Source organism: Planococcus citri, chromosome 3, assembly GCF_950023065.1.
Source record: "Planococcus citri chromosome 3, ihPlaCitr1.1, whole genome shotgun sequence".
Classification (NCBI taxonomy): domain Eukaryota; kingdom Metazoa; phylum Arthropoda; class Insecta; order Hemiptera; family Pseudococcidae; genus Planococcus; species Planococcus citri.
Window position 1 is genome coordinate 40,080,797 of NC_088679.1, and position 24,110 is coordinate 40,104,906.

Sequence of the window (24,110 nt, forward strand, 5' to 3'; positions counted from 1 at the left end):
CTACACAAACTTATAGTAGGTATACTAAAGTTTCTAATAGGTAGGTATTCTAATTTTTTCTCTCTTTGTCATTTTTCTTTTTTTTCTTTTTGCTTTTTTCACCTATAAAGGTGAGTAGCTTTTCTTTTTCTCTCTAATTTTTTCTCTTATTTCTCTCTTTATTTTTCTCTTATTTCTCTCTAATTTCTCTCTTTATTTCTGTAGGCCTACATTTCTGCTGATTTTTCTTATTCTAATTTTTTATAATTTCAAAATTCTATTCCTATTGTAATTCTAGTCTACTTATTCTATCCACACTGCGCACATGTGGAATCTTATAATATAATATAAAATTAAACTTCTTAACCTATTTGTAATCCTATTCATTTCTTATCCTATTTTCTCAGCAGTTTTGATTTGGATTTCTCTGAATATATTTTTTCAATCTTCAAACATGTACTGTATCTTCTTTTCCATCTACCTCAATTTGGTAATTTAATGGAGTTACTCTTTTCAGTACTGTATGGGGTCCTGTATATTTTGTTTTCAATTTTCCCAAGTGTTTCCATGGTTTTTCCAAGAGTACGAGATCACCAGGGTTGTATAAAACCTCCCTGTGTTTTTGGTCGTAACTCTTTTTGTATTCATTCTGATTTTTCAAAATCAGTTCAGGAATTTCTTTTCTAATTTTTTGGATTTCATCTATCTGGGCTTGTCTGTCTTTTTTATCTTTTGTATTCAATCCAAGCTTGTTATCAATTGGTAAATTTGGTTGTTGGCCATATAAAATGTAATATGGACTCAATCCATTAAATCTAGCTACTGGAGTGGTATTGTAGGAAAATACTACAAATTTTATAAATTCACTCCAATTTGTCCTATTTTCATTTACGTAATGTGAAAGGGAGCTACAAAGTGTGCCATTTTTCCTTTCTACTGATCCTTGGCTCTGAGCTGAATAGCTAGAGCTATAAATTAACTCAATTCCTAATTTTTTGCACACTTCTTGAAATTTGGAATTTTTAAAATGAGTTCCATTATCACAGGATATTTTTTTCGGGCATCCATAGATACTTATGAGCTCATATAAAAATTTTATCACACTCTCAGCTGAAGCACTGCATACAGGCTTTGCTATGGCAAATTTTGTAGCCTGGCAAGTACCTACTAAGATGTATTCATGACCTGAGCTTTTTGTGAGTGGGCCAACAAAGTCCAACTCCAGGTGTCCAAAAATTTCACAATTTTTCACTTCAATTGGTTTCAATAATCCTGGTTTTTTCCCAGTATCTTTTTTCCTTAGCTGGCAGGAATGGCAGCTTTTGATGTAATTTTTCACATCTGATATCATTCCTGTCCAGTAGTACCTTTTCTGAATTTTTTCAACAGTTTTATTCATTCCATAATGACCTCCTCCAAATGGGTTATCATGGAGAGCTTCTAGTATTTTTGGAATTAATTTTCTTGGAATAACAATTGATTTAATTAGGCCATATGGTGTTTTTTGGTGAAATACCAAAATTCCATCTTCATTTATGTCATATCTTCTACTGGCTCTCATGTATTTTTTGTAATCTGGATTTGTGCTTTTCAGTTTTCCTAGTTTGGCTTCAATCACATTTTTACAAAATTCATAATTTTCCTGCTCTGTTTTGAAATCAATTTTTTCTTCTTTTTCTTCATTTTTTACTTCCTGTATTACATTTTCTGTGGGTATTTCTTCTTCTTTTTCAGGTATTTCTACTCTACTTAGTATATCTGGAACCACATTCGTTTTTCCTGGTTTATGTTTGATATCAAAATCAAATTCTGATAATTTGAGAATCATTCTGGCCATTCTAGCATTTGGTTCTTTGGCCTTTGTGTAGTAAATTAAAGCTGCATGATCAGTAAACACTGTAAAATGAATTCCAAATAAGTACTCTCGAAAATGTTGAATTGTCTCTGTCAGTGCTGTAAGTTCAAGGTCATAAGCACAGTATGTTTTCTGCCTAGGTTGGAGCTTTTTACTGAAGTAAGCAACTGGGTGCTTTTCTCCTGTTTTTTCATTAATTTGTGAAAGTACCCCTCCTATAGCTGTGCTTGAAGCATCCAATTCTACAATTGTTTCTCTCTCTTCTTTATAAATTGCCAAAACTGGCTCACTTGTTAACAAGGTTTTCAATTTTTGGAATGCTTCTTCATGTTCTTCTTTCCATTTGACCTTTGTGGTAGGTTTGACATCACCCTTGGTGAGTTCAGATAGGCAACTTGAAATTCTTGCAAAATTTTTGATAAACTTTCTGTAATGAGAGCACATTCCCACAAATGACATTACATTTCTCACTGTGATTGGTCTGGGAAAATTCCGAATTGCTCTAGTATTTTTCTCAATAGGCTTGATTTTTTCTCCATTTACCTTGTAGCCTAATAATTCGATTTCATCATAGAAAAACTTACACTTAGAAGTTTTGAGTTTAAGATTCAATTTGTCAAGTCTTTGGAGTGTCAGCTCAAGATTTTTTAAAGCCTCCTCAAAGGTTTTTCCATATGAGCAAATATCATCCATGTAAGCTACCACTCCATTATACAATAAATCAGCAAGCTCTGTACTTATGATTTTACTAAAGGCTGCTGGCGAATTCATAAGCCCTTGAGGTAGTCTACAATATTCAAAAATCTGGTTATCTACAATGATAGCTGTTAAATATCTGGATCCTTCTTTGATAGGTATTTGGTGAAAACCTGAATTACAATCTAAAATACAAAATTTTCTGGCTCCTTCAAGTGCCATGAAAATATTTCCCATTCTGGGAACAGAATTTCTATCTGGGATCAATTTTTTATTCAGCTCTTGGAAATTGCTGATAAATCTGAATTTCCCATTTTTCTTTACTAAGAAAGCTGGAGCACAGTAGTTTGATTTTGATCTTCTCAAAATGCCTGCTTTAACCATGGCATTTATTTGCCTCCAAATTTCTCTTCTCTCAATAGGAGCTAATTTGTATGATCTTGAGGCTACTGGCTCATCATCTCTCACTTTCAATTCATATTCATCCACATTAGCCTTGCTAACCTCCAATGAATTCATAGTGAACAGGTGTTTGTATTTTTCAACCAGTTTGATTACTTTTAACCTATCTTCTATCTTTAGATTTTTGGAAATATTGATAATATTTCCTTCATTATCTCTCACTTCATCATTTGCTGAAAATTCCTTTTCATTTGGTGTTGTTTTAATCACGTCAGTTTTCATTTCATATGCCTGCTTAATAATATGAACTTGGCCTATTTGCTGTGTTGCATAAATTCATTGAGGTATGTTGGTGTAATTGTGTAGTTCAAGTTTCCACTCCCCTGTCTCTTCTTTGTTGGTAATTAGTCTTATTCCGGCTGTGTTATGGAATGTCTGAGTTGGCAAAATTAAAATTGATTCATTTTCTGCCAGCTCAGCATTCATATCTAGATTAAATACTTTACGTTTGTTTGGTCCGATGATTATATCGTCTGTTGATATAATTTTATTGCTGACCATATTTATCAGTGGTCTATTGAAAAAATTAATCCACCTCTCGTCCATCGGTATATGAATGGCATTCCTTCCAGTTCCTATTTGTATAATCTTCTTGGAAAAATCAACTATAGCGGCATGTTCGAGTAGAAAATCTACACCTAGTATAATGTCTGAACTTAAACCTCTCGTAACATTCATTTTTGCTGAGTATTTTTTCCTATTTAATGCTAATGTTTTCCTAATCATGCCTGTTACCACCATAGATGAGTCATTTGCACACTGTAGCTGTGTATTTGAACTGTTTAATTTTTCATGGTCACCTACTAACTTTTCATTTATCAATGTCAGGTTACTGCCAGTATCTACCACTGCTTTGTATTTTTTATTATCAATGTAGATAGGTATTTCCAAATTTGGTACTGAAATTGTGTTTGCTTTTTCAATGTGGTGAATTTTTATCTTGGAATTTTCTGATTTTTGAGGTATAATTTTCTCCTTGTTCTGTTCTATGGTATTTTTGATTTGTTCATGTTCATCTTCGGAAAAATACCTCAATAAGGTGAATCTGTTGAAGTGTTCAATTTTTGTAAAATGTTCAGTTGATTTTTCATTGTGTAGGTAGAATACTGGAGTTTTGGTAGGAACTGGATGCCTTTTCTTATCTAGTTTTTTGACTCATTTTTACAGTTATCTGTATCATGTCCGAGGCGATCACAAATTTCACAATATAATTTATTTCTGCAATTTTTCTCCACATGTCCCCTGCGATTACAGTATCTGCAATATGGTATATCTTTTCTTTGGTCATTTCTTTCATCATCTGAATTTTGATCATCCTGTCTATTTTGATTTCTGTAATTTTGATTTCTGTATGTCCTGTTATGGTATTTTCTATCTTGATTTCCTTGGTAATTATAGCCTCTTCTTTCACTCACCTTGTTTACAGTCATTTCAATAATTTTTTCTAAACTAGTTTCTTCATTTTCATAATTTGTTGTTTGTTTGATTTTATTCACAGTTTGATGAATTATTTTTTCTACTGGAGTATCACTTTTCTTTTCATTTTCCATGATTTTTGATTTTATTGTCTTGATTTCATTTACCAGTTTTTCAATTTTGTCTTCAGTTTCCTTTTTTTCTCCTATTAGTTGCAAGTTGGCTTCATATTTTTGGATATTTTCCCTCAATTGTTTCAAAGTTCCATTTTCTCTCATTCCAATTGCGGAAATTACCTCAGGTTTTAGGCCTTTTAGAATAAATCTACAAATACTTTTTTCTTCCATTTTTTCATCACAAGTTTTGCACAATTGAATCACATCTGTCAAATATTCCAAAATACTTTCATTTTCTTCTTGGCTTCTCTTCATTAATTTCATTTCAGCCAAATCTTTATTTGCACTGCCATTAAATTCTGATAAAAATTGTGCTTTTAAATTTTTCCAGTCTTTCACTTCATTTTTGTCCATGTTATAGTAAACATTTAATGCCAAATCAGTCAAATAGGCAGGAAAGTATTTGAATTTTTTCACATCATCCCAATCATTTATACTGGCATATAGTTCAAATTTTTGAATAAATTCATCTGCAGTATTATTCAGGCCAGAAAATGAACCTGGATGGAAAATGAGTGTTTTGGTTGTAGTTGGTGTATCTCCTATCATTTTTATAAAAAACTTGAGGTTTACTGGTCCTGGATTTTTGCTCAAAATTTCAGAAATGTCCTTAGTTGGTTTCTTGAAAATTCACTTTTGGTGGTTTTTCTTCACTTGTGATTAAAATAATAATTACGCGAATGGTGCAAATATAATAATATCACTCAATAATTAATTAATTCAACAAATTATTTACCATTGTTCTCGGAGTATTTACCTTGGTTCTTCCTTGTTGGGTGCCAATTCTGTCGTATGAAATAATAGGCAGGTTCTATCCAAAATGATGTATTCAGTATAATGTACAATATTCAACTGTTAAACTGTCTCAGTACATACTTATGGTCTAGCTGGCTATGAACTAAATTAATAAACGATATAGAATCGTCATGTTTGAGTGTCCTACTTTTCATTCTCTCACTCCTCAACCTATTCCTTGAATTCTGACTCATCCAACTAGCTCACTCTCTGTACACACCTATTACTCATACAACACGTACCTATTAATCACCGTCGAGTATTTTCATCTTGTTGCACAAAGATTTTCATTTTTTGTGTTATTTTTTTTCTGATGTGGGTTTTAAAGTTTGAAGTTTTGGGAAATAACAAGATCAATTACGATGATGCGAATAACATCAAAATTTAATTACGCGTCTTTTTGAAAATTTTTCAGCTTGAAAGAAAATGTTGTACTGGAGGGTTTAATTTTTTGAAATCCTTTGAAAAAAATTACTCATTGGAACAAAATCGTCGAAGCGTGGAAATACAATAATTTTCAATTATTTTAAAACTTCTTTTTCACTTGAATGACAGGTGTGTGCTTTTTTTTTTGAAAACGAGTAAATATTTTGGTTTTATATAAAAGCAAAAAACATAGGAAAATATGCTCCGATATTCCAAATTTTTCGACTTTATTTAGTTGTTTTTTCTCAACTTGTCAACAAAAAAATCATAATTTGTCCTGTAGCTTTTTTTTACTAATGAAGTGTTGATTCAACTTCTAATCCAATTTCCAAATTTTTCTCTTTTTTCAAAATATCTCTCCTGTTTTGAAAAATTCTGAGATTATGATTGATACAGAAATTTTTATAAATTGTGTACCAATTGTCTATTTTTTTAAATCTTGAAATTTAAAAACATATTTGTGATTTGAAAGCTTTTACTTCGAATTGAAAACTCCAGGTCATCCTCGTTCTTCGAACAAGCCGAAATTAATTTTCAATCGGAAATTTTTATCGTAGCCCATTGGAAAATAATAAAAAGTTAGCGGAAAAATTGTTCGACTTTTTTTGTACTGCGGCAGTAAAAATTACCATTTTTGAGGCCTTTCAATTTTCCTTCAATAAAAATTTTTATCAGATAATTGGTTTCGTTTTGTTGAATTTTCTTTTCTTTGTATGGTGTATAGGTAGATTCAGATATAACTAAGGTATAACTCTTACAGTTTCAAAGTATGTAGTTTTGCCATCGAATCGAGCCTACTTCATTCAAGTATTTTTAAAAATTATGCTCAGATTCATTTGTGAAATTAATTTTGAAATTTTTAGTTCCAAAGTTGGACACTCAATGTGATACGTATGTTTTGTGAAAATTGTGATTCGTTTTGGAAATCGTGCGATGTATCCTTCTTCCATTTCTTATGCCATTTTTCCAATTTTATAAAAAAACGTTTACTCGAATAATACGTACGAGCTATTCCTTTCAAGATTATTCATTCTATAAGCATTAAATGAACTCTATTGTCAATTTACTTCGATTTTGCTGTTGTTGTTTCAATGCTAAATCCATCCTGCTACAGTAAGATTAAAGTATTGAAACGATTCATCGGAATGTCGAAAAAAACTGTTTGCCTCTGAGGTAAAAAGAAAAGTGACGCTTATTCAATTCTTGAAGTTGGCATAAATGGCGCGATGTTTTCCTCGTCTTATATAAGTTTGACTTTTCTCCTATGGGTACTCGGCGGAAGGCATTCTCTGTAGGCATTCTGTGTTTACTGATCCAAAAAAACAAAACTTTCAACTTGGTTGAATATTCACAAAATGTCTTTTGCAATTTAAAGTGGTAAAAGTTTTTGATTCGTTTGAACAATAACGTGGTTTTGAGAACTTTCTGCTCATGCAAGTCACTGTAGACGGAAACGCGAAAAAAATAAATCGAGTAATTACATTAGGAACTTTTTCTTAGGCCAATTTGCTATGTTTTTTTTTTCTCGGAAAATGTATTTTTCATGATTCAAGTTGATGTTACGTATAAAAATTGAAGAGTGAGAGTGTAACGAATACGTAATATTGTTTAGCGGTATGTGTATATTTTTGTTTATTCATCGTTCTTGATTATGTAGGTTTGTACATTCATCTTGAACAGTTTATTATGGCGAGGATTTGAGAGTTAACGAATAATACTCGTATGACTCTGCTTACTCTTATGTACGTATAAGAGCATTGGTATAATGTTGAGTTCTTTTCGGCGTGAGAAAAGTATTCTCGCATATTTCTGTATACGCTTTACGAAACATCATAGAAATATACTCGTCGTTATAAAGTAGTAGATGTGGCTGCGAAAATAATGCGAATTTCAATGCTCGAGTAGCTGTTGAAATATAAGATTCAAATGAAGCCCTTGTTTCGTCCCTTAAGGTGTACTCTTTTGATCCGTAAAACGTCGTAAAAATACTCCTCGGTGGATTTTATGCGAAACTGCAAGTGCCAACCTAACCACTCCAACGTACGTGATGAAAATGTATAAGTAATCTGTGACAAGCATTCCATAGCTCTTCGCGTACTTCACCTACCTACACTTATGTAGTTGGATTCTCACGTAAATTTATTATACGTAAAGTTTCGTCTAGAAAATGAGACTAGGGGTGCTTCTAGATGATATTTGCTTGGAAGAATAAGATAATCGCGTATTCAGTTTAAGTACGAGTACGTACGACTACGACTTCAAATATAGTACGTAGACGTACTAACTTGGGGTTGTTGTGGTTGCGTTTAATTCGGGTTCATTTCGAGAATGGTGTCAATGCTCGAGTAGCTGTTGAAATATAAGATTCAAATGAAGCCCTTGTTTCGTCCCTTAAGGTGTACTCTTTTGATCCGTAAAACGTCGTAAAAATACTCCTCGGTGGATTTTATGCGAAACTGCAAGTGCCAACCTAACCACTCCAACGTACGTGATGAAAATGTATAAGTAATCTGTGACAAGCATTCCATAGCTCTTCGCGTACTTCACCTACCTACACTTATGTAGTTGGATTCTCACGTAAATTTATTATACGTAAAGTTTCGTCTAGAAAATGAGACTAGGGGTGCTTCTAGATGATATTTGCTTGGAAGAATAAGATAATCGCGTATTCAGTTTAAGTACGAGTACGTACGACTACGACTTCAAATATAGTACGTAGACGTACTAACTTGGGGTTGTTGTGGTTGCGTTTAATTCGGGTTCATTTCGAGAATGGTGAATGGTTGTGTATTTTTCATAACTTTTTGAACAAATTCCTTTGCCGAAAGATTATGAACGACGAACACGCGATTTAAATGTTTTCCGATATTTTTTTCCCAGGATCGTTGTCCTGGTTTTGTTCGACTTCGAATGGCGTAATTGACTTCGCTACTTTGGCATTTCGTTTTCGTATATTTGTCGTCACGACGCCGCGATATTACGTACTTCATGAATGAATGGTATTCGAAATGGAAACACGTGTCATTAACTCGAATTGAAAATGGTCCGTTGAGCGAGAAAATTTAATATCGCGTTTGATTTCTACGATGTCGTGATGTTTTCAATTCGAAAAACGCGTCAAGCAATACGAAAATTTTCATAACACATTTTACTCGTGTAATTTTTCATTCGATTTTCGCGTGGTATAGTCGCATCATTCAGACAACCAATAAACAGGGTAAGGTGTGGAAAAGTATGAGCCAATTTATCGTTCATCGTCAAACGAATTTCAGCCAAGTTTTTTTGCATATCTGTTTGGTTTTTTTTTTTGCTCTGTCTTTATTGCATGTGTCGTGTTGTGTATGAAAAAGGAAAGTAGCCTATTGTTGATTGGATGTTTTGTGTGGTAGACAGCTGGATTTTCTTTTTGGGTGCTTTTCTGAAAAATGTTTATGATGAAAACTGATTTTTTTTCAAGATCAAGTTGAATAAGCTACACTTTAAAATTCGAAATGTTGCGTTTGATGAGAATTTTAGCCTTTTGGAGTCTTAATTTTGAAGACATTTTAGAATTGAATTTGATTCAATGCTTGCATGAAAGAAAGTTGGGGAAATTTTTTTGTACTTGAAACCTACCTACTTACGTAATATCTTTGGAAAAATATCAAAAAATGTAAGAAAGAAATAGAAATTGGAATAGCGAGAAATATTTTTTAAAAATAACATTATATTCGACAGAATAACGAAATTTTGTGCAGTAATTTCAAATTTTTCGTGTCTCGTTTTTTTTTAAAAGGCAAAAAAAAATTGAAAAGTACTTTCAGAAAATTTTAAATGATAAAAATTTCAAAAAATTGCGATAGCATATATCGTATACGATGGAGAAAAAGTGATCCTTGACGAGTGTGAGAATTGTAACTCAAACAGACTCACTCATCAGGAATCCTTTTCCTCCTTTTCGTAGAGAAAATTTATTCGCTGAAAAAATTTTTTAAAGTACTCGTACATTATTCTGAGAAGTCATTCAAGCTGGGAGGAGGTTGATAGTCCTAACCTCTTTTTACACAAGTTTTGATTAATCATCAAAAACTAACTCAAATTCCATGCCAAAAATTTTGGATTATATTTTTAAATCTCCTTTTATATATACATCAAATACGGTGATCTACATTTTTTCGTTTATACCCCTAAAAAGACGTTCAACGATGTGGAAAATTTACAGAATAAATTTTGCAAAAAGGATCCTTCGTGGTTTTGTTAAATGCTATTTTTCTATCGAAAAAATTCTGCTGTGAAATGTTCTATATGAAGAAAACGAGAAGGACACGCTCTTGGGATCTTTTTCAAAAGGCACAAAGGAAAATTAATTAAAATTCGCCAACTTCGCCGATGACCGTTTTATCCATTATTCATGAATTTTTTCACATACAAAGTCGAAAACTTCATTGTAGTTCCTAATCGTGACATTTTCTTCTAAATAACAAGTGGTAGTAAAATTTACATCGGTAATTGAAGTATAATTACTTAACCAAAAAGGCCTCTTGGAAATATTTTTTTGTTTCGTGAAATAGGCTACCTACCTATTACAAATATAACTTTGAGGGGTTGTTTTTTTATTGATAGAAAATTCTTGTCGTAAAAATAGATTGGTATAAAGGTTTGTAGATGTTATTTTTATTCAATGATACAAGTATGTAGTATATTCAGGGACAAGGTGAAAGAGTGATTGTACTTAGTCGATGAATTTTTGTAGTTTGCCATGGGTCACGAAACCGTATCGTCTATATGTCTGTACGAGAATGGGTCAAGTTCTCGAGGATATTGTTTTTATCGAAAGAAAATAGTAGGTATGTTTGTAATAATTTTAGAAAAATTTTCTTTCAGAAACAACCGATAGTTTTAAATTTGATATAACTACCGAATTGATTGGTCAACGATTACGAATTCGTTTAAACGATTTTTGCGGGCAAATAATTGGATAAAAAATAAAAATCATTCGAGTTATTTTCAGACAGTGTGAAGACATAATTTCAACGCTTTCTGTGCTTCTAGATTGCGATAGTTATTTGAATATATTAAAACGATAAATCATTTGAAATATTTCAAAAACTTTTCTAATAAAACGTAGTTTTACTTTCTTTTCCCCTTAAATTTTTATTTATCATTTTCGAGCAAGTTGAAGCGATTCCCCTCTCTTCCCTAAAAATAATGTAGCATTACCTATGATTCATATCATTTCATTGGAAATTTTCAATCAATTTTTTTTTTTTAGTGCACGGAATGTGTTTAATACAATAATAAGACTAATTAAACACTAAAGTGAAGCTGTGTTTTTGTAATTCGTTTCTTTAATTTAGGTCATGGAAATTATAAATTTACGTTGTGCTTTGTCGTTATATCAGAGGTACTATGTATTAGGTGAGCGAGCTTTTTTTATTTCATCGACGAAAACGATAAAGGATGCGTAAATTTTTTATCGAGTTTATTATACCGAATACGTATCTTGTTTGCGGATCATTATTGTTAGCGTGTAGTGTACTGTGTTAGTGTGTACTCGTATCTGTGGCTATGATAATACGAGGCATTGGTTATAGCATAGCCTTTATTTTGCAATTTTTTTATTATCGAAATTTATATCACTAGATACGTTCAAGTCATTCGGAAAAATCTATAGAGTGTCTCATCAAACGTCTGCTTCATATTTTTCAATATCTCGCCGGAAGGTCTGATTAGGCAGAAATGGAAGAATTATGTTCGGGAGGGGTCGATACTAGCTGATCTTCTGAAATTGTCAATTTTGGTGTGGGCCATTTTTAAAGTGGATGAGAATTAAATTTTCAACTATCCGTATGAATTTCCAAGTCTATCATAGGATTTTAAAAATTTATGGAAAAGTTTAGAAATTTCGCTGGAGGCTCCGAGACTGGCCAGAAATGACGTAAAAAATTGTGTTAATTGGCTGAAAATTGATAAAAATTGTGAAAATTTATAGAATTTCAATGATAATTACTTACTGGTGTTATGTCAATTGTCATCTACATGAAAAATCTTGATGTGATGAAATTTTTTCATTCATATAATTATTTTCCAGTGATCAGCGAGAAAAATTCTGTATAAATCACCCATCGAAGTTGCATTTTAAACGTACGTGATTGTTTTAAAAAGAAGTTGCCCAAAAGTGGAAATTTGGTGATCCAAAAATCCTCAAAAGGTCATCCTTCTTCAATTTTTTTTTTTTTGATTTAGTAGACACCTCATTTCTAGTAAAACATAGTGTTTCAAAATTTTTAAAAATCAAGATAGGCAGTTGAAATTTTGGCTGTAAAGATTTTGGAACCTTCTTTAAAAAAATTAATTAAATCTTAGCTGAATCCCTCCAAGAGCTGTAACAGGTGTAAAGAAATTGAGATTTAACCAGTGATGTCGTATTTTGAAGAAAAAGTGTAAAATCTCGAATTTCACTTGAGGCTTCAAAAATGCTATGAGCTGATGGGCCTCTCAATTTTTCGGAAAATCGAGAATGAATACAAACCAAGTAATTTTAGCATGCTTCAATTTAATGTTGATATTTTTTGTGAGTCGAATAAGAAAATCTCTTAAAATGTTTGATAAGTGGCACATTTTTGAACCATTTAACGATTTTCATGATTTTTCTGACCGTCATATTCCTTTTTTGGTTTGGGACTTGATTATACCCGAAATCAAAGTATGACGGACATACTCGTATGATGGGTCACCCTGAATAAATATTTGAACTAGTTTTGAATGCAAATTTTTTACGACATTATTAAAACGTTTATGCCTAAACGGAATTGAAATGCGAGTAGGTACGTACAATAAATTGGTGAAGAGTTTCTTCCAAAGCGATGCGTTTATTTTATCGCCAGAATTTTAATATCTGTCTAAAATTGAAGAGATTGAAATCTTATACAGTGTTCAGAGGGTTCGGAACATTCATCCATCTTTATTTTATATCGAAACTGGGACGCGTATATAAAATAACGACCAGCACGTGAAAATTTTCGAGAAAGATTATTGCGTTAAGTTGAATTATATGGTTTTAAATAATATGAGCGACGACGACCGGACGCGTCATCGCATAAAGCTCGATAATTTGGAAATTTTTTCGAAAACATGCAAGGAAGAAAATACGCGCTATACATGTACTGGTACTCGTATGTATATTTGGGCGAAGTGCGATATTGTGTAGGAACTTTTTTCCCCACAAAAACACCAAGTGTAGTGCGGCTCAAGGGCGAATTTTTATTATTGCCATCTCTTCGTGAGCACACAGTAGAGAAGAGAGAAAGCTGCGAAGCAAACATGCTGGTATATTCATTTTTCATGTTGGCGCAAAAAATGAAAAATTACGTATATTTACGTATCGTTGAGCTATTAATTTGAAAATTTCAGCGTTATTGTATTCATTTTATCTTTAGTCGATTTAATATATGTAGATGTACAATTACCTGAGCTGCGTACGCGTTTATCGTGCACTCGTATTTTCACTTTTACCGGCGCGGCGGTGTGGTTGTCGCGTGCGAAGCGACAGGCGAAGCTTGATTTGCGAGATAGTTTCCTAGCTTCTATTCTATTAACGAAACGCCTTATCGTTGTATGTTTTTCGCAACTTCGCGACTCTTTTAATTTATAATTTGGCAATATTACAAATTCTCGTCGTTCGCGTGTATAAGGTTGACTTTAAGCTGAAATTATAAATGGTACGATGTTTTTATTGCCCATCTGACGACAAAAGTTAAGAATGTTAAATGTTGCAGTCGTTTAATACCAGCGAAAATCATTCTTCTCGCCGTTCGGATTATATAACAAGGCAGCGTACTTCTGGTAAATTTATAAAGCTGTACCTAACTATACCGAGAACGTGAAAAATGAATATTTATTTGTTAGGTTTAATTTAAAAGCTTCTTAAAAGATTTTGATATTGTGAAATTCAAATTACAAAACTCGTATAAATCTTGACTGTTTTACCCATTACCTTTACCAACCTACCTACCTACCTATCCTACATAAGCTACGTATTTAATTATCAAGTTTCATACTTTTATCCTAAACTTAGTCGGATATTGAAATTAAAACGAGGAATTGTTCCATGAAATAGTTTCTGCCGAGGTATCGCTGTCAAAGAAAATAACACTTTTTCCCAGAAAGCATTCGTCGAAAATTTAAGGCTGTCCATTTTTTTGCAGATTCCAGAAGTTCAATTTTACTGTTTTTAAACGGAGTGTTCTATCAAACACTTCTGTCATACTTATTGGTATCAGAATTGTGGAGGGAGGAGAAACAGAAAAACTGTATGAACGTGAACAGGTTGTCTATTTATACATTTGAAGGGACAGTCGTTTAAAAAATTTCAAAAAAAAAAAAAACAATTTCCTGGTATGGATTTAAGTAAGTAGGTACTTACTTACGATAGAGGAAACTAATTTTCTAGTAAAAGATGTCATTTTTTTAAAAAACGAAATCTATTTGGCGAAAAATTTTTGATGTTCTAGGAGTAGGAGTAAGGTCATTGTAATGACATGAGCGCAAAAACAAAAGATTTATGTGTTTGGCCTGCCTTTTATTCTGATGGAGCTGAATGCATTCAAATTATTACAAGTAATGGAAATTTATAATTAGTTATCGATTTTTACGTCACGTATCAGTTCCTTAAGGCAAAAGTTATTACTTATTAGCATCATAAATGCACAGCATTTGTCCATACGTATGTTTATCACACGAATGACTTGACTTAACCTTGGGTTACTTCAAATTTTTTACCCAGTGAAATATTCTGGGAAGTAAATTTTACGCAGTGCATTGAAAATTTGCATACTCGAAGTCCCTTCAATTTAAAATATGTTGGATTTTGACGTTTTTTGTTCGTCTTGAATAAGTTAATCAAAATTATTACTGATAAAAAATTATGTTTTTTCGTTTTTGAAAAATGGAAAATTGTTGCTTCTTTTATAATAGGCAATCCTACATTTATACTCAAGTAAGTATGTGATTTTTTTCACTTTTTTAATTGGTACTATTTTAGTGGAATATTCATATATTAATTATTGATACCTACATTAGGGTTGATCGCGAAAAAAAAGTAGCAAATTTTGACCAAATTCAGCAGAGACGTTCATTTTGAGTTGGAAGTTACTCGAAAAAAAGTTTAGCTCCGGAGGTGCCTTTGAAGGGAAGAAATGGAGGCTAAAAGAGGGAGTATTTTTTTTTAAATCGTGTTTTTCCAGTCTAGCCCCTACTCAATTTGTTTTAGGAAAAATGGTCCAGTCCCAAAGAAAAGTATTTGAGATTCTACGTCGATCTATACTATTGCAGTCAAAATCCAAGATCACTTTTAGGGTTCTACTGAGCGGTTGAAAATTCACAATTGTATTTTAAAATAAATTCGCGTTTTGAAAATTGTTTCTTCTCAAATATTTCGCAACAATTATGCCAAAATGTTGAAAGATATCATTCCTGAAAATTGGGGTAATATTTAGGAATACAGTGGTGTCAATTTTTTGGTTATTATTGTCAATTTAATTACAAATTATATCTTTCAATATTTTGGGATAATTCAAAGCCCGCAATGCAATATGAATGTGTGATGCTGGTAAAATTAATGTGTTCAAAAGTACGATCAGGGAATTTCCTTTCAATTTTTTGTCACAAACTTTTTGTTAGTTTTCCAATTGAAATCGAATAAAAAAAGTTTTTTAGTTGGCAAATTAAGAATAATTTCATTGCAGAGTGAGTTAAATTCACCAGTTGCAAGTTACACTCGTACCTAAACGTTGGAAGGAGCTTAAATTGGATTTTTTTTCTCGTCAGTTCCGAATGACGTGATTGATAAATAAGAAATGCGGGCGCTGTTTTGAAAAAAAAGTATTTTTTCTTGTTTGACGTTCGTAGCTCCCTACTCGCTTTTAAACGTTATACGTTTGTAAATCTCAGAAATGCCAGAATGATGAAAAAAATTTATAAACATGAGATGAAAAATGAAGTATGTACTTAATATACTATGCCTCGTGGCCTGTGATTTTATTACTTTTTATTTCGAGTAGGAAAAAAATGATGGAAAGAAATCCAGAAAAGAGAACGCGTTATTATACGAGCAACAGTTTTCTTGTTGTTTGATATCGTAGTAAATTTCTTTGAAGTGTTTTTCTAAATTTACTCGCAGCTGCTACAGATTTGAATATTTTCAAGCGTCGTGCTAAAAAATGCGCTTTCCAGTTTTTTCAACTGAACACGAGGTTTTGCATAATAGATAAATTCACCTACAACTGTTCAGCAGATTTTCGACTAAAAACAACGCAAATTTTTGGATCTCGTTGCGCAAAATTTTTTGCTCGACATTTAAAAGCCCCCATTATTTATTAATATTGAAATTTTGTCGTTTAAAATACTCGAAGCTATATTTTCAAGAGTTTATAATGTCGGATGGCGTGTTGAGTATGATGTACGTACGTAGGTACCTATACTTTTTTTTAGAAATTTCGTCGCTTGAAAAGTTTTGGGAAATTTACGTGGTAAAGGCTCGCGGAAACTTCGAAGTGATAAATGATCGGACAGTTGGAAAACTGTGCAAAAGCCATCCTGGGAGTTGAAAAAAATATTTATATGCGTCACAAATTTTACTTCAGGTTTAATTACGGCCAAAAGAACGATATCTTTGCACAAATTGCTTGTGAAAGGTTTCCGTTTTAGTGGAAAGTGTAACTTTTCCATTTACTGGTAGTGGACTCGGCGTGAGCTTTGTTTAAAAACACCTCGCTGTATGCCTTTTGATAATGCATTTTCTACGTAGCGATTTTTAAATATCCCACGCCTTTTACAATGATCCATGTTGGAGTTTTAGCGTGTTACATTAAAATTCTCGGTAGTACTGCGACGATAATGAAACCGTTTCGCTGGGTGAGCTTTTCAATTAATCTGTTAACAGATTTATAAAATTATAAAACGATATTTAGCACTTGCGTGGGAGTGATGGAGAAAGTACTTTTTGTCGTATTGTTTAACGAAGAAATTTTCATGCCTGATGAATGGGAAGGGGAGGGGGGTTCGATGTACTTAATCGAATTACCTGCGAGAAATTTCTTCATTTTGCATTTCCTTAGGTTTTTTTGCACTTTTTATCCGTTCATTGACTGTTAAAACCGTTCTCGAGGGATTTCTATAGGTTCGTATCGCGTAAATCCACTCTTCGTGTTTCATTTTTTTCCCTCTTCTATCTAATTCTTTTCTCGAAGTATTTTTGAATTTCCCCCAGCGGTATTTTTTTCTTTACCAGCTGGCTTTCCCAAACCAATGCACGTTTATTGAGTGATGGGATTTGGAAATCAATTGTGTAGGGTATTACGGCGAGTGTTTCGTTTTAAAATTCGTCTTATGTATAGAGAATTCACTTTGAGCTATTTTATTTCCCAATTTACATCGCAAATTAAGCCTACTTTATCGTTAATTTCAATCGTCTATCAATATCTAATTTAGAAAAGATTCCTGATTATGGATCGATCTTGATTCATCTTAAAATTTTTCAGGCAATAATGCGGAGAAGTTTCTTAAATATCTATCATACCCATCCTCCGTTCCTTTGGTTGATTTTTTTTTGTGAGAGATAGAAAAAGCGTGTATGTAGTTCGTTACATGATTTCTAGCTGCCGAAATTGTAAATTCTAGGAGAGAACCAAGTGCGAATATGTATGTACATTTTTTTTGAAGATCCTCAGTGCCTTCGAACCCCCTCCCAAATTTAAAAGAAAATTCAAAAAATTATGAAAATATGGTTTGATACGAGGAATTTTTATAATCGAAGGTCACCGAGTTCGAATATATCTTATTCATTTTTCAAATTCGACCCTGCAGTGCTCCCCACTTTAACGCTGTTTTTTTTTTCAAATTGGAAGACTTGGAGCCCCTAAGAAGTCGAACACAAAAAATTAATGGGCATATCGATTCATAACAATTGAAAATATTTATGAATGATTTTCCTGGAATTTATCATTTCAAATAAATTTAAAAGTGTTTTGGAAAATTACTAAGAAATATTTTGAAAAATCTCTACAGAAAATTGATTATTTAGAAGTACGTACATAGATAGACAAGATAAGCAGTGACACTGTGCAATTTCATTCTTCCTTTCTTATTCATCAAATGCCAAAATTCTCTACCAACAATGTTTTGAATTGTAATTAACATTCGGTGTTACAAATCTTAGGTGTTATAAAATTAGTTATAAGACGTGTAATATAATGAATATTCATCTTTACAGTGTTCGTGTCACGTAATCTCCCTTTAACACGAGGCAAGTTATCTGTTACATATACCCATTCCTGTATCATTGAAATCCGTTAACTTAATTAACATACATTTCGACTTGAAGTTACTTATACTACATACTCGAGGATCGAATAAATTCATTTTCAACGGGTGGAAATATCTATGTACCTGTATGTTATGCACAGGGTGTTCTACAAGTCATAGATTTTCTGTTATTTCTCAGATTAGGAGTTTGATTTTTTCAAATATCAATTTTCGCACTTACTCTCGCCATTTTGAATAGAATTACTGGTTCTTGCTGGAGGGCAGGGGGTGCAGGTACTACACAGATGGCCGTTTGAATTCTCGACTAGCTCATATTTATGTATACCTATATGGTTGATAGCCCGATGGATACGTTGCATTTGTACGAAACCCGATAAAATTTCTTTAAAAAAATAAAATTTAGATCAAGAGGTGAGCATTAAAAAAAAATTGAATTCGGTTTGATACAAGACCCACGATGATTTTTTACATTTTGTCGTCCACGAAAACGCTACGTTGTTGTGCACCCTGTGATTTGACGTTGCGGATTACGTCACACGATCACAGTTACTCAGTCAGCGCGTTACGATAGAAAAATACAACCGCCGTGTCGCGACGTTCAATTCAACAGTTTTTCATCAAATTTAAATTTTGACAAGTTTGCTTTGTTCAACCTCGTAGAATAAATTATGTATTTATTCGGGGTATTCAACATTAGTTGGATTTTTCAGATTTCTCAAGTATATTTTGAAAATGAGTATAGGCATTTTTCTGCTCGAATTCACGATTTTGATTTGGATATGTTATTTGAGCCGGGTGCCTGAATTTTGAGACGCTGGCTTTTTAAAAAAATTGAGTGTTTTAAAAAGGCTAGGTACATAAAAACGTTATTTGTTACATCGGTAATATTTTATATTTTATTGTTTCGTACACGGGGAAGAACGTGGGTGAAAGTTTACACGCTTTTTATGACATTCAGCAAATTTTATTCTTGTTACTTTGGTATAGCCAAAAGGGCCTTGCCACCTCGCCATCGTGTGCGTATCACGCAAAGTTTAATTTCACGCTCGTATTACGAAAAAAGGGCTGTATTTATTCTGGCGATTGTTACGAAATGATAAAGCTTAGCATTTTTTCGCGATTGCTTAGCTCAGATGAATTTAAATTTTGCGAATAACAAATTACTCGACCGAACGATGTATTGAACAGGAACAGATAGGAAGCGTAGGTCTAGGTATAGTGTACTCGTATAGTGCTAATCTGATACGTATACTTCATTCACAAAGTAGTTTTCTCGTTGATAATACGGTACGTTGGTACAATAGGTATATCCTGGCTGTCTGTAGTTGTTAATACTTATAAATTTAAATTTTTTTGCCCTTCCATTCAGACGATGTTCTACGCACAATGTGGTAGTTTTTTTTCTTGCTTCTGATTCGTTTTATTCTTCTTCTCAAACGAATGACGATGATCCGGTAGATAAAAAATTATGGTTGTGGAATTTTTCTTGAAATGAAGTAAAATCATTCGCTAAATTACGCTTGGAAGTTGATGTCTTTGTTGAGCCTCTTATACTAAAATGAAAAGATGGATTACGTGCACTCGTTTCTTTTCACTCGTTCTTCTTTCTTTTTCTCTCCTTCTTTTTTTCTTCAACTCAAAAAACAGCTAAATGGAAATGTTTTCTAATTTTATTCGAGTATTTTGAATTTTTGCTTCGGAATTACGTCAGATTTTGTAATGCAGTCTCTCGTGCAAAATTTTCAATACAAATCGGTCTTATCGTTTATTATCGACATTTTCACAGCATGTCTGGTTAAATTAAACGGCATTTTGTCCAAAATGAAATAGAATAGGTACCGTCGCTTATTATTTAATGATGCCTGAAATAAAGCTACTTTTATGTTAATGAAGTTTTATTATGAAAAGCGTGATTAAGATTTTTGTGACGGCGCCATTCTTTGTGAATGGTGACAAAGAAGCTAACCTCATCATACGACAATGAAAAACTATTGAAAAGCTGAAAAAAATTCTCAGCAAAGTGCTATAATTAAAGATTTTTATAAGCTATGTAAATGGCGGCGACAGCTCTGATGTTTTTCATTGTATGTATAATAAATTCAGGTTAAAGACTTTTATAGGATTTTTTTCTTATACTTACTTACCTGTACTTAATTTATATTTTACAGTCCATAATTGGCTTGAAAATTTAAAAAAAATACCGTCACGAATTACCTGCAGAAACTGCTTAATTTATTTTTCTATAAATTCGAGTAGGTGCGTATTTTATACCTATTTTGTGCATTTTAAATAATTGCGGTATGGAGAAGGACAGTCTCAAATCAATTTTTGTTGGTAGGGAAATGAAAATCTTGACTCAATCTCCTGTTTATTATTTTATTTGTTCTTAATTTATTCAATAGGTATTTCTCTTGATAGGTAGATATAGGTATCGTAAACTTTCATTTTTACTTCGAAGTTTAAAAACTTTTATTATTCGGACAAAGCGGAAAAAATCAGTGCATACTTTACCTTAATAACATCTTGCTTGAAAATTTTTTACGTAATGTTTACTACGTGATTTTGCAAAACGTACCTTCCTTTAGGGAAATTCCTCGACGTATCATTGTTTCGTAACATTTGAAAATTTTCATTCATCATCGGATGTTTTCAACTTAGTCTACCTACACGTTAGGTAGGTAATTGCATTTTTGTTTTTTCATCGCGAGGCAGCATAAAACGATGCAGGTTTACGAAGTTTTCGCGCTATTTATTGTACAAGTTTTGCCATTGCCAATGGAAGTTTTAATTAGTCAAAGTTTGAAAAGTAATTTATCGTAATTTGAATAAACTTTGTGTGCTCATCAACTAGCGTAATTTGTTTCATTCAGAACTCAAAAGACCTATCCAATGTTTACCTGCGTGTTGAACTTGGTAAAGTTGCTCCGAGGCCTCTATTTTGTTTATAAATGCCTTGAAGGTGTTATTGTGTTTCTTGAAAGAGTATTTTTCATTTTTTTTTTTTTAAATAAGTGAACAATTTTTACAATTTTTGAAAACCATCTTCCTTTTTGTAAAGAAGCAACTTTTTGGGTTATAAAAGTAAGAAAAATTCGGCATCTATCGTTGTGGAAGACTGAATCAAAAATTATCCGAAGAATGTTTCGTACTTAATTGTCAGAATTATGAAAAAATTCCAAGTTAACGCTTCCAAATATTCATCTTTTCCATCCCATTCTTCTTCAGTATGAAACTCTGTTTAAATCATAGAACCTATAAAGTATACATATTCTTTGTACAGAAATCATCGAAGAATGAAGAACTATTGAAATAAAGTAGAAGGACGACTCGGATCCTCGGTCTAAATACAAAGTTTGATCTTAAATTCAAATATTTCAATCTCTGATATTAAAATATGCATTCGAGCGTAAAACGAATACGAAATTAATTTATTGAACGACTCGTAACGAATTGGAAGTGTCGAAAATGCCAGAATTTTCGTCGAATTTAACTCATTTCATCACACGGAAAATGTAAAAAAAAGTTTAAAAAATTGAAATTGAAAATGAAACAAAATACATTAATACCTATCGATGTGAAAATTATTTCAACGTAGAATCTAATAAATCCGTGTCCAAATTCGAACACACTCAACAATAATGACCAAAAAACCAATGAGATTTTCTGAAGTATACTACATAGAATGTAGGTACGTGAAACGTAATTATCGATTATGATAAAAATATGTGCATAGTGGACAAAATGGTCATTTCTCAGTCAAAATATACATAAACAAACAGTCTAGTGTATGGTATCGTATCTACTTAATTATTTCTCAATGGAACCCTCGAACATTAATCGCTGGCTGATGGAAAATTTAAGTAGATCTTGGTGGAATTATACCTTTACAAATTGTAAATAAAGGACCATCTTGCGTTAAGCTCCGCATTTAACCCTTTCATTTTATTGACAGTGGAAAACGTCAATAATAGTCTTACTCGTCCACTGCTTGGAAATATTATCACTGTTCGGTGTTAATTTTCAACTGTGGCATTCATAGTTCCTAATTTTCTACACCATAGTATAATAGTGAAAATCTCGTATAGGTAGGTAATCGAATTTTTTTTTAAATGTAATATGAATCCAAAAACAAACTTTTATTTGTAAACGATTATAAAAGAAATATCTACATAATCGACACTTATATTTACCTACACAATTGTGTTCAATGGTGTAATTTTCTGATTAAAATCAAACCTTTTTTGCGTTGTAAGTAACGATTTAAAAGCTCGAGAGTGGGTGTCATTTACATTATATATATGGACATATTAGGTTTTATTTCACGTACTCGTATACATACGTATGGTTTAAAAAAATGTGAAGTGTAAAAAATATCCACGTCAATTTGAATTTTATATTTTCGTGTTGAATAATCGATTCTTTTTGTTTGTGTTTTGTTGCAGGTAAGCATTAAGTAATTCACAACGTGTTGGTAAACATTTCACACTGATTTCTCTGTCCAAAAAGAAGATGTGTCAAGTTTGTAAATGATTCTATTTTCATGTAGACTGTTCTTTACGCCTGGCTTGATAGGTAAAAATAGTTTACTTATAAAAGATGAAGCGTTCGTCGGTGAAGTGGTGAAGGCAATTAAGCCCCTAACGAATGGAGCACTTTTTTATTTACCTATCTAAAGTCTTTTAGAATCAACTTTTTGTTTTCTGTGCTAATTTTTTTTCTGGTTTGAGTAGAGAAAGATTCAGGAATCGGAACTGATTCTGTACTAGTTTTGAGAGTCTGGACTTCGGTCAGCTGTTTATCTTGTCAGGATTGGTTTCAGGGGGTCAAATTTGAAGGTTTTAAAAAATTTGTAAGTCCTCAGATCAGTATGAAATAAACAGATCTGTAACTTGAAGACAGATCTATTTACAGTATCCACTTCATATACTCGTATAGTTAACATTGCCTTGATCATAAGCTAAATTTAAATTTCCAAAAAATTTTCATAATTAAAAAAAAAATAAAAAATGAACTAAGTATCTAGGTACCTGAAATTTTACATGCTGGTGTATTTTTTGACGATTCTTCAATTTTGATGTGAACGGTGAAAAGTTGTATTTTGGGTAGATATGAGTAGGTATTTTGTAAACCTCGAGAGCAGGGAAAGAGTCAAATTGAAATGTTACAAAACATTTTGTGGAAAAAAAATCAATTTAACATATTTTGAAAATAATTTTGGTCTGGGTTTCTATTTAGTCGTTAGGTAGAGGGTGAGATGAGATGTTCTTTACGAAAGAATTAAGGTGTTCCTTTGAGGAAGAGGAGGGGTTTTGAAAAATGAAACAGCTTTATATTCTCTTTCTCAATAAACTTGAAATCTATCAAATACTTGCTTTTAACCACTTTAATTTGGAATTTTTTTTTTTTTTAATTGTTACTTATTTTGCTTCCAATGAATGAAAAATGGGATGGTATAAAACGAAAAAATTACATGATTTCCACTTATTCAGTTTAAATCTGTGCGATACAATGTTGGTAAAAACGAGGTGTTTGTACTAAACCTACCCATTGGGCATAATTATCGGTTAATCGTTATTTGGTTAATTAATCATTTTCTTTCGATTGTTGTTGTCGGTGTATTCGTGCTTTTTCTTTCGGAAAAATATGATTTTTTCCAACGTTAAAAAATTCCCATTTATCCGAACACAAGCCTTGATAAATTTTCGACCCTATGAAATTAGTTATTCAGGAGTAGCGAACTATCTAACATTTTCATCATCTCTCGATGAAAGTTTACATTTGCTGTAGAAAAAGTGATCAATATGATACTTTTTTCTTTTCTTTTCTTTTCTTTTTGCGGTAAAAATAGGTATCTGAATTAGACCCCTGCAATTCGATGGTCACCTTGAAAAAATATGTTTGAAAATTTTCGTACGAAGTACTCTAGCGTTTTAATATTTTATACATTTTGATCATGTGAAACATCGGTGACTGGTATTTTATTTCATGAACTCGTAATATTT

The 24,110-nt window shown here is 32.3% G+C and overlaps 1 protein-coding gene and 1 long non-coding RNA gene across 3 annotated transcripts in view; both read left to right on the forward strand.

Moving 5' to 3' along the window:
* Window positions 1-22,627, forward strand: part of LOC135841537 (uncharacterized) — a 29,023-nt gene extending 6,396 nt beyond the window's left edge. The window contains exon 2 of the long non-coding RNA XR_010557935.1: window positions 22,551-22,627. This is a non-coding gene — a long non-coding RNA (uncharacterized LOC135841537). The remainder of the gene's footprint in view (window positions 1-22,550) is intronic.
* Pka-R1 (protein kinase, cAMP-dependent, regulatory subunit type 1) overlaps window positions 1-24,110 on the forward strand; it is an 87,948-nt gene that overhangs the window by 36,335 nt on the left and 27,503 nt on the right. The gene's annotated exons all lie outside the window — the stretch shown is intronic.